A 9,832-nucleotide genomic window follows, 5' to 3' on the forward strand; every position below is an offset into this window, starting at 1 on the left:
AGAGGATGAAGAGCTGAGGTCACTGATCTACCACCACAGAGGATGGTGGTAGATCAGATAAACCATTTTTTTAAGTAGTTGAGCTTAGAGACGAACACAAGAAGTACACTAAAGAAAACAACTTCAGCATTCAAAATTGAAATAAAATGAATAAAAGAAAAAAATAATATACTAAAAATAATAATAAAAAGAAAGAATAGAATATTAAAAAATAAAATAATAATAATAATAATAATAATACAAAGAAAACAAAGTAATAATAATAATAATAATAATAATAATACATTAAATAAACAAATAAGTTAATAGAAAAAATAAGTTAATATAGAGAGAGATATAGTGATATCATTCACATGGGCACGCACATGCGTCCGCTTTCACATGTCAGGTCACCTCCAGGCATGTGTATATATCTGCATGCGTTCCTTCTGTTAGACTCCATCTCTTCTCAAAAACATCCTCCATATTCCTGATTTTGTGAGTTCCCTTTTTCCCTTTTGTTTTTTCCATATAAGGTCTGAGTAAAAAAAGAAAATAGTCTATGACTATAACCTGAATAAAAACAACCATATCACTCACATTTACACTGTTTTTTTAACATAACTGGAGTTCGGCTGACGAAGTGTTGAGCATAATTATGCAGGCCATACAAACATTGTGATCTAGCTCATCACACTATATTTATATTCCAGCGCTTGTTGTTTATTGTTCTGTTAGTTTAAACTCAAAGGTAGATGACTCTTAGCAGTTGCAGCACCTTCACTGCACCGTCACCATAAACCATCCCGGCAGCGGGCCGGTGGACTGAGACCACGCTTCAAAGAGATTTAGGGTTCAGGTCTCTGTATCGACAGGTGATCCTGTAGCTGAGAGAGAGAGATTGATTGTTTATGCCTGTTGAAGGAGAACCAGCAGATCTGGCTGCTGGATTCTGAGATCTTCTGATGCTTTCTCTCTCTGGACGGTTCTGGTTCTTCATCAGCATGCATTTGTCCTGCTGAGGTTCCCTTGAGCAAAACACTGGATCCCTGAGTCACACCAGTGCTGCTCTGTAGCTGAACATGACCTCTGACCTTTCTGTTGGGAGGGTTACACAAGAGAAATTAATAATTGTCAGCGTAAATAGGAATATAATAGACAACATGAAGTAACAGAATAGAGTTTGTGATGAGAGGAATCGCACCAGTGAACGAGGACCAGCAGGACAATGGCCCTGCAGAGCATTAGCCAGGTCTTCTCTGGCATGTAGGAAGCCATGATGTGTTTTCACAGCTGCTGTGGTCTGAAAGACTAGAAGTGATTTTGCAGAAGCGGGGAAAGAGCGAAGGAGGAATGTGAAGCTGCGTTCCTCAGGAGCTGTGGACCAGCTATCTGCACTGCCTCAGCTCCCCATGGACCGCTGATCAAAGACGGGGAGGGATATGATGGCCACCTCCTCCCTTTCTCTTTGTCTCTCCTCTCTCCTCTGCTCCTGCTCTCTATCATCCCCTCCGCTGCTCTCTGGCATTCTTTCCATCTCTTCTCTCTTTCATCCCTATAACTAATTTACGAGGGGGGTGCCGCTGGTGACTGATGTGAATAGATGGATGTCCCACAGTTTTTGCCACTAGAATGATCAGATGCGCTTTGTTTATATGTCAGCGGATTTTAATTCAAGCTCTTTAAAGTGGCCCATCCATGTGTAGTTGTGACAGTCCCATCACTTTACAGTCGGGGATTTATTTTTGCACTTTTGGATGCCTCACTTCAAAACCAACGTGATGACAGCGTAAAGGACAAATCAACAAAAATGTAGGATTCAAGAGAAAAAACATAAAAACCCATCTGTGGGGCTGTGCTTTAGTCTAGCTATTATCTGCAGCTTAATGAGACAGAGGAGATGCTGTCTCCCTGCTGTTGCATTGTGTTTGCTGAGCTGAGCACAGGCCAGATTTGGAGCAGCAGGGTGAGTGAGCCAGAGCAGCACTCCCACTGTGTAATACACGCAACCATGCCAATATCTAATTTGGATGCACCCAGGTCAGCATAGTTCTCCCAGCCAGCCAGCGACTCAGCCAGCGACTCAGCCAGCGACTCAGCCAGCCAGGCAACTAAACAGCCAAATGGAGATTTATTATTTTCCTTCTGAGTACATTTTGAGGTCATTAATTTTTGTTAATAACTGTAATGCAATGCAGATTTTAAAAAATGCCACTCACATATTCACATGAAAATATGAATGTGTGGTATGTGCTAGAGCCGTGCAGACATATGCATGACTACACTCACACACGCAGTCATCTGTGGATGTGTGAATGCTCTTGTGTATGTGTGTGGCTCTTTCATGTAGAGCACAGCCTTGGATGTGGTAATTTAATGTCCCTTCCTGACTGAGACTGACAGCCTTGGTGGGGGGGGGCTCATCCATCTGTGTTGAAGCTGAAATGCACAAATCACCTCTGAGTGGATCAGGACTAACAGTGAGACGACGGGTTCACGGGACAAATGGAAGTGTCGGTGTGTCGATGCGCTGAGGGCCGGGAGGATCACCATTGAGGACTACTCACTGCATATCTGCACATTTCCTCCTCTCGTGGCAACAAGTCGCAGAGAGGGATATTTTCTCATGTTACAGTACAGTAGCCCCAAAATTGTTTTTTATTAAAGGAATAGCTCGATATTGAGGAAAATGTGCTCATTCACTTTCTTTCCTAGAGTGTGATGAGAAGATAAATACCACTCTCCTGTTTGTGCATTAAATGAAGCTGCAGCAGCCGGTCAGCTTAGTTCTGCACACAAACCCCCAGAACTCCTCTCAACACTGTAGTTTCTGTAGGTAGGCCGAGGCCTGTAAACAAACCAGTAGTAGTAGTAGTCATTTATTTCGGTCCTTTCTAACAATTTTCCGTAAGGAATGCACATAATAAAGATTAGGCAACAATAAGGCATTAAATAAGATAAGAAAGAAACTAAACAGAAACAAAAGAAACAAAAGGTTTTGACCGAAAAGGTGTAGGCTGAAGCTTAAGCTTATTATACCTAACCTTTTCACTCAGCATATTCTAACAGGCAGCTCATTCACTACGTAGTTTAGGCTGCAGAAACAACAACAACAACAAAACAGAAACAATAACAGAGTTCCAAATGTTTCATACTCAATAACAATCATACTTCAGTTTTATGCCCGTTTACAACCTTATTTTTAAACATGTTTTTAAATTTGCAAAGTGAACAACACGTTTTTAATTCCTGGTCACAACCACAAGTTCACCCCTGTGACAGATATATAAGATAAGATAAGATATTCCTATATCATATACAGCTATTCTTTATATTTATCCTTATCCTTGTTTTTTAAACATATCTATTCCCCTTAATTCTGTCTCTAATTACCTCTGATTACAGTTCAGAAGTAAATGGTTTTGTACGTTATCGCTGCAGTTTAGAGATCAACTAGATCACACAAATTTTAAAGCATGTAAGTAATAAGTAATAAATGTTGCGTTGGTTGGTTCATAATAACCCGACTGATTAACAGTTCTTATAGCTCTCTGTTGTAGCATGAACATTGGTTTTGTATATGTTTCCTCATACCTGCACACAGTAGGTAATGTAACCAGAAATAAAGTGTCACATTATGTTACGTTTGGAGAGCCAGGCGAGTTGTTTCCCCCTTTTTATAGTTGTTGTGCAAAGCTAACTAGCTTCTAACTGTAGCTTCACATTTAACAGAGAATATGAGAGTGGTGCAATCAAGCATGCTAACATTTTCTAATTAGCGCTAAACACAAAGTATATCTGAGGCTGATATGAATGTCATTAGTTTTAAAGATATTAGCCATAAACCAAAGTATTGTAAATATTACAAATTTGACAGCCACAGGAAGGGGATCAACTAAATCTGCAGGAGCATGAATGAATGTCTGGACTATTTGATGGAAGTCCATCCAATAGTTGTTGAGTTATTATGGTCTTAAGTGTTGGACCAACTGACTGACCGACTGACTGACTGACTGACCGACTGACTGACTGACTGACCGACTGACAGGCAGACTGCCATTACCAGAAGCATCTCAGGGATCATCTGAATCTGGAAAGATGCCATAGAGGCCACAATAAATTCTAGACTCGATTGGATTTAGAAAGTCTGCTTCAGTTCACAGCTGTAATTTCTGTGATGTGCTGCGGCCATAAGGACCTGTCACATAAATGTGAGTGGCAGCACTAAAAAGCCCCCCCGCCCTATTGCGACCCTGTTAAATCCTTCTTGGTAATGAAAAGAATGCAAAAACATCCGTGAGCAGAAAGTGACACAGAATATTTGTTAATTTCCTTTTTTCATTTGCATCCAGTAGTTTGGTTAACATGTTGATTATTTGCATTCACATTCCTCCAGATCCATCTGTGGAATAGTGGATTTAGAGATATCAGAGATATGGTCTCCGGCTAAACGCAAAGAAAACCGAGGTAATCACCTACAACATCCTCCCTGGCCATCCACCCCTAAAGACAGCAGGGGGCATTGCTCTGAAGGAAGTCAATGACTTCAGATACTGAGGCTCATGAGTCAACTCATCAGAGCAGGACCTTAAGGTGAGGAACGGGCCCTGAACGGCATGGCCTGTGTATGGAACTCCAACCTCCTCCCGACACATCAAGCTAAGCTTCTTCTACGCGACTGTGAACTCTGTTCTCCTGTATGGCTGTGAAAGCTGGACCCTGAAGCCCCCCCCCTACAGAAGACTCTGGATGGGTGCTACACCAGAATGCTGTGCGTGGGACTAAATATCAACCAGAACGAGCACGTTACCAACAAGCATCTGTACGATGGACTACCAAGGCTAAAGTGAGAAAGTGGCAGCCAGGAGAATGAGACTCACTGCCAAAGACTTCAAGAACTCCCAGCAAGCATGCAGGTGCTGTGGGAACCAACACACGGGCATCGATCACGGGGACGTCCCACACCAACATACATGGACGTACTGAGGACAGATGCTGGACACAGCTAGCCAGATGTATGGTGGACTGAGATAGCTAGAAGCTCCCCTGGAAAGCCCGTCTGAGGACGACCCAATGATGAGAGATATCTATCAGTCTGTAATGATGTTTAATGACATCATCCGTGTGTTATTCATAGTTCAAACAGTCTACAGGAGATTGACGTGTTGTGTCGACCAATGACGTGATCATATTCCTCTTTCCTATTTTTCTTCTTCTTCTACTTTCTCTGTTCTAATATAGAAAAAAATTGCGACTAAATGAGAAGAAGCACTTGTGTGTAGGCGCGTTTGTGTGTGCACACAATATGCTCAGCACCTCCTTGTGTGCACGGCAACGTGTGTGTGTGTGTGTGTGTGTGTGTGTGTGTGTGTGTGTGTGTGTGTGTGTGTGTGTGTGTGCGTGTGTGTGTGTGTGTGTGTGTGTGTGTGTGTTGGAACATCTCAATCACAGAGCAGAGATCTGGTTCAATTACACATGCAATAACTTCTGGGTCTCCATAGGCCCCGGAAGCCATCTGTATGCTAATAGGTATGGCAGCAGTAATGACTTGCAATAAAAAAATACATCTGCTGCTTGATCAAATCTGATATTAGAACATTACCACAATCAGTCTTTGCTGTTTGTCCTGAAAGCACTTGTTAGGCTCCAAACTCCTCGTGGGAAGTGTTTTGGCATCTATAGCGTCGGTGATGTAATCACCCTTCTCCTCCCGGCCTTTACTCGTCTCTCTGTGCAGTGAGGGAACACGTTGGATTTGTGTTTCCAGCTGTGTACTCAAGTCAAGTAAGTCTCATTTATGTGGGCACAAATCACAAATTTATCTTGGGGAGGGGGGGTTTAAAATCTGAACAACCTCAAATCTGAGCCTCAATTTGGATGAGGAAGATGGGGAAGACTGAAGGAGAGAAGCAGAGGAGGGATACATCCAAAATGGATGTATCCCTCCTCTGCTTCTCTACTTCTCTACTTCTCTACTGAACTGTCTCAGTATCTGTAAATCTGGTAGACATTCATGTTTCCCATCAGGAAATGTTTGACCAAATATCTTCAAAACCGATGACATGCTCTTAAACTTAAAAACGTAACTTAATTCGTCATATACATACAGGTACATAGATGAAATCTGACCTCTGTGTTTAACCCTTCCTGAGGAGCAGTGGACTGCTGTAAAGCGCCCGGAGAGCAACTTGAGATTCAGTGTCTCGCTCAAGGACACCTTGACATGCAGACAGCAGGACCCAGCAGGACCCAGTAGGACCCAGTAGGATGCAGCAGGACCCAGCAGGTACCAGCAAGACCCAGTAGGACCCAGCAGGACCCAGCAGGACCCAGTAGGACCCAGTACCCCATTACCAAATGTTACCAAATGTTAGTACACTAACACACTACACTAAAATGGTGAACATGGTATACTTGCTTAAAGGAGCAGTGTGTAGGATTTAGTGTCTGGCTGACTACCCGTCCGTTCACCCCTTCCTTTCCAAGCGTGTCGGAGAACTACGTGGCCTTCAGGTAACGTGAAAGTCTCTCCGCTACTGTAGAAACATGTATGACTCCGTGAAGAGGACCCGCTCCCTATGTAGATATGAAGGTCTCATTCTAAGGTAACAAAAACACAATGACCCCTAAATGCTACACGCTGTTCCTTTAAAGGTCAAGTGTGTTGGATTTAGGGAGATCTATTAAAGAGGCTCGATGTAAGAATCAGAAATTGCTTAATAGTGATACTTGTGGTCGTTAAGTCAACGACAGTCGGCGTCCTCTTGCTTGCGCTTGTGCTCGCACTACGTAAACACCAGCGAGCATCGGTCAAAACTGTGAGACAACAGACACGAGACTGAACGTGATTGACAGATAAAACCACAACATCACTCTATATTTCACCTGCTTGGCAGTAATGTTAGCTTACCTGTCCAATTGTCCGTTTTGATCCCCAAAACCAAACGAAGGTCCCTCCATGAATCGAAGAGGCTGGACGTTTGTTGGCGTTAGTGGACTCCATTTCTAACCGAACTTTAGCTATGGTTGCACAGTGTTAGCCCCTTAGCGGAGCTGAAGAGAGTAAAGACACTAGCGAGCACGCATAACGTCGCATCCGTCGGATTTTCGTTGGAAAAAAACATCCCGCAATCTTCACATTACTGGCTGACAGAGGAAACACAGAAAGTCGCTGAAGGTCAAATTTTATAGGTTACAACCTTTTCACACACAAATAGTCCCTTTAACAGAAATGGAATATAATGTTCATAACTATGTTTTCTTTATAATCACATGAGAATAAGAACTGTTTGTTTTGGTTAGTTTAGAATGAGCGGGTCCTCAAACCAAACTCTGACTCTAGAGAGAGAGTCCTGGTCGCCGGCGTCATGCTCGACACACGGGAGAAGTTTCAGTCGGTTGCAGTCTGCAACCTCACATCAGCAGCGTGGTTCTGGGCTCATCTGTGGCTGTAACATCGGTTCCTCTTGAGTTATGTATCATACATTATAAAGGTCAGCACTCTGAGCACGTAATTTAAATGTCGCTTGATACGCATTCATGCAACATAAAAGAGCTTAATTAAATTCATGTAACAATATCAAAAGAAACACAACAGAGTTAATCACATACACGGTATTAAATGCCAGCCATACATGGCAGCTAATTTTAGCTGTAATTAGATTTGATACATGTCTGTGAAATATTTGCTGACATGAGAGCGGTGTGAGAGAGAGAGGGAGAGAGGGAGAGAGATAGAGAGGGAGAGAGATAGAGAGAGAGAGAGAGAAGGCCAGGGTGCGTATCCTGTCTTATTCCAATGAGAGCAGCCTGCTGTGTGCAGCCGCTCACTTCAAGGGCCTGAGAAAGATCAATGAGGAAGAACAGCAGTGGGACCGGACTACAGATTGAGCAGCCTTTAATCACCTCACACAGTTCACAGCGGTGTGAAAGTTCCCGCCATGAAAAGGTTTAATCACTAGCCGAGCTGAATAGAGTCAACTCGCTGCTAATAAAGGGCACACGGGGCCTAAGGGGACATATGTACACACAGGCGTGTGTTTGCTAATGCACCTAGACACACAAACACACACACACACACACACACATGGACGCCCTTGTATTTGTGCATTCGCATCATCTTTAGCGTACACGCACGCACACAGAGGACTTTAATATCATCTAATTATAGCTGCTGAATACTGATAATAACCTCCAGTTTATACATCTAAAGGGGAGTTTGTTAGCACATAAAGGAGCTCACAGGTAAGAGAGGCAGTCCTCATTTGTCAGCCAATTCAAGGGTTTCACTGACAAATGATAATTACTCGACCCAACAGTGAACAGTGAATGGCCGCCAGCCGGCTGCTCAGGGAGAGATCCGTCAGAGCTCTTTAATGGGCAGAGACACGACGACGGTCATCTGGTCACTCTTCAGTCAACGGCTAAATATATGATATGGATATGATTGCATTATATGCATTTGATTCATCACAAACAATCTAGTATTTCACAATAAAAAGCAATTCTCAACTGAGGTTCTTCAAAGAGCGATCAGGATAACAAGAAGAGAAACCCCTGAAGGCAGCAGGTTAATAAAGGAGGACCTCATTAGTGAGAACCTTTCATGATGCTTCCCAGGAAGCCCGTAGAGCTGACCCAAGGTGCTGCTGAGAATGTGACCTTGGTGTGATGGTAAACGGGTAATAAATCCGGCGGCCGCGGGGACACACTGTGTAGTTTGTGGACAGCCGGGTCAATGAGGAGGCGAGGGCTATGAATCTAAATTGCACCTGTCTGTCTTCCTCCCTTGTCCTCACTATAAAATGCATTAAAATAATGGAGCAGCGGCGGCTCGGCGAGATATAAGAAGCACGTTATTCAGGACGTTGAACGCAGCTCACCTCGCCATATGTCACGCTCTCTGTCTCCCAGTTACCTGTCAATCACCTCTCTGCAGTAATGAATAACACATTATTCATTACTGCAGAGAGGTGATTGAATATTTATTTATTTATTTAATAATGCCTGGTTTCATTGCGGCCAGGAACAATGAAACCGGAACTGTGACGAGCGCAATGACGCCTGCCAGAAGACTCCACGACAAACAGTTCATGAGTTATAAAAGGGGGCGTGGCTAACGTCTTGGGGCGGGGCTATGAGTATATATTTGCATGTACATGTCCTCAGGACTGGACCCTTATCATGCCTGAGAAATCTGGGGCAGATCGGACTATGTACAGTGGAGTTACAACAACTTCCTGTTTCATGGCGAATGGCTAAAAATGGCTGCCACGTCGCAGTCAGGTCGTTCAGTAAAAACTCACTATTTTAATACATTTTCATCCTAAAGGTCTTAAGATGGTTCTGACCAAATTTCAAGTCGATCTGATTAAATCTGTAGGAGGAGTTTGTTAAAGTACGCGGCCTATAAAACGCAAAAAAATCACACATTGAATTCAAAACAGCTGACTTGAGGGGCTCAATTTTCCCAATTTTCTAGGGGGCGCTAGTGAGTCATTTTGCAACACCAAAACCAGAGACCCTTAAAATATAAAATTTCTCACCGCGCCTGATAAGTGTGCCAAGTTTAACAACTTTTTGAGAATGTTAAGGTCGTCAAAAAGGCGATTCATTTGCATGAAAAAGAAGAATCCTTACAGTTTCAACACGGCCTTCACTGGCCGGACGTCGTCGGTGCACAGGCCCTAAAATAACGCAGCAGTGTTGAATCAGAAGATAGACTGATTGATGAGGACGGACTATCTACTTTACGACACATTGAGACATCATATAAAGATGAAACACACAGGCAGGTGACAGGTCAAACAAACAGCTCTCTCATATGACTGTTATTAACCTCCGGCTCACACTG

This window comes from Sebastes fasciatus, chromosome 12 (assembly GCF_043250625.1).
Source record: "Sebastes fasciatus isolate fSebFas1 chromosome 12, fSebFas1.pri, whole genome shotgun sequence".
Taxonomy (NCBI): Eukaryota; Metazoa; Chordata; class Actinopteri; order Perciformes; family Sebastidae; genus Sebastes; species Sebastes fasciatus.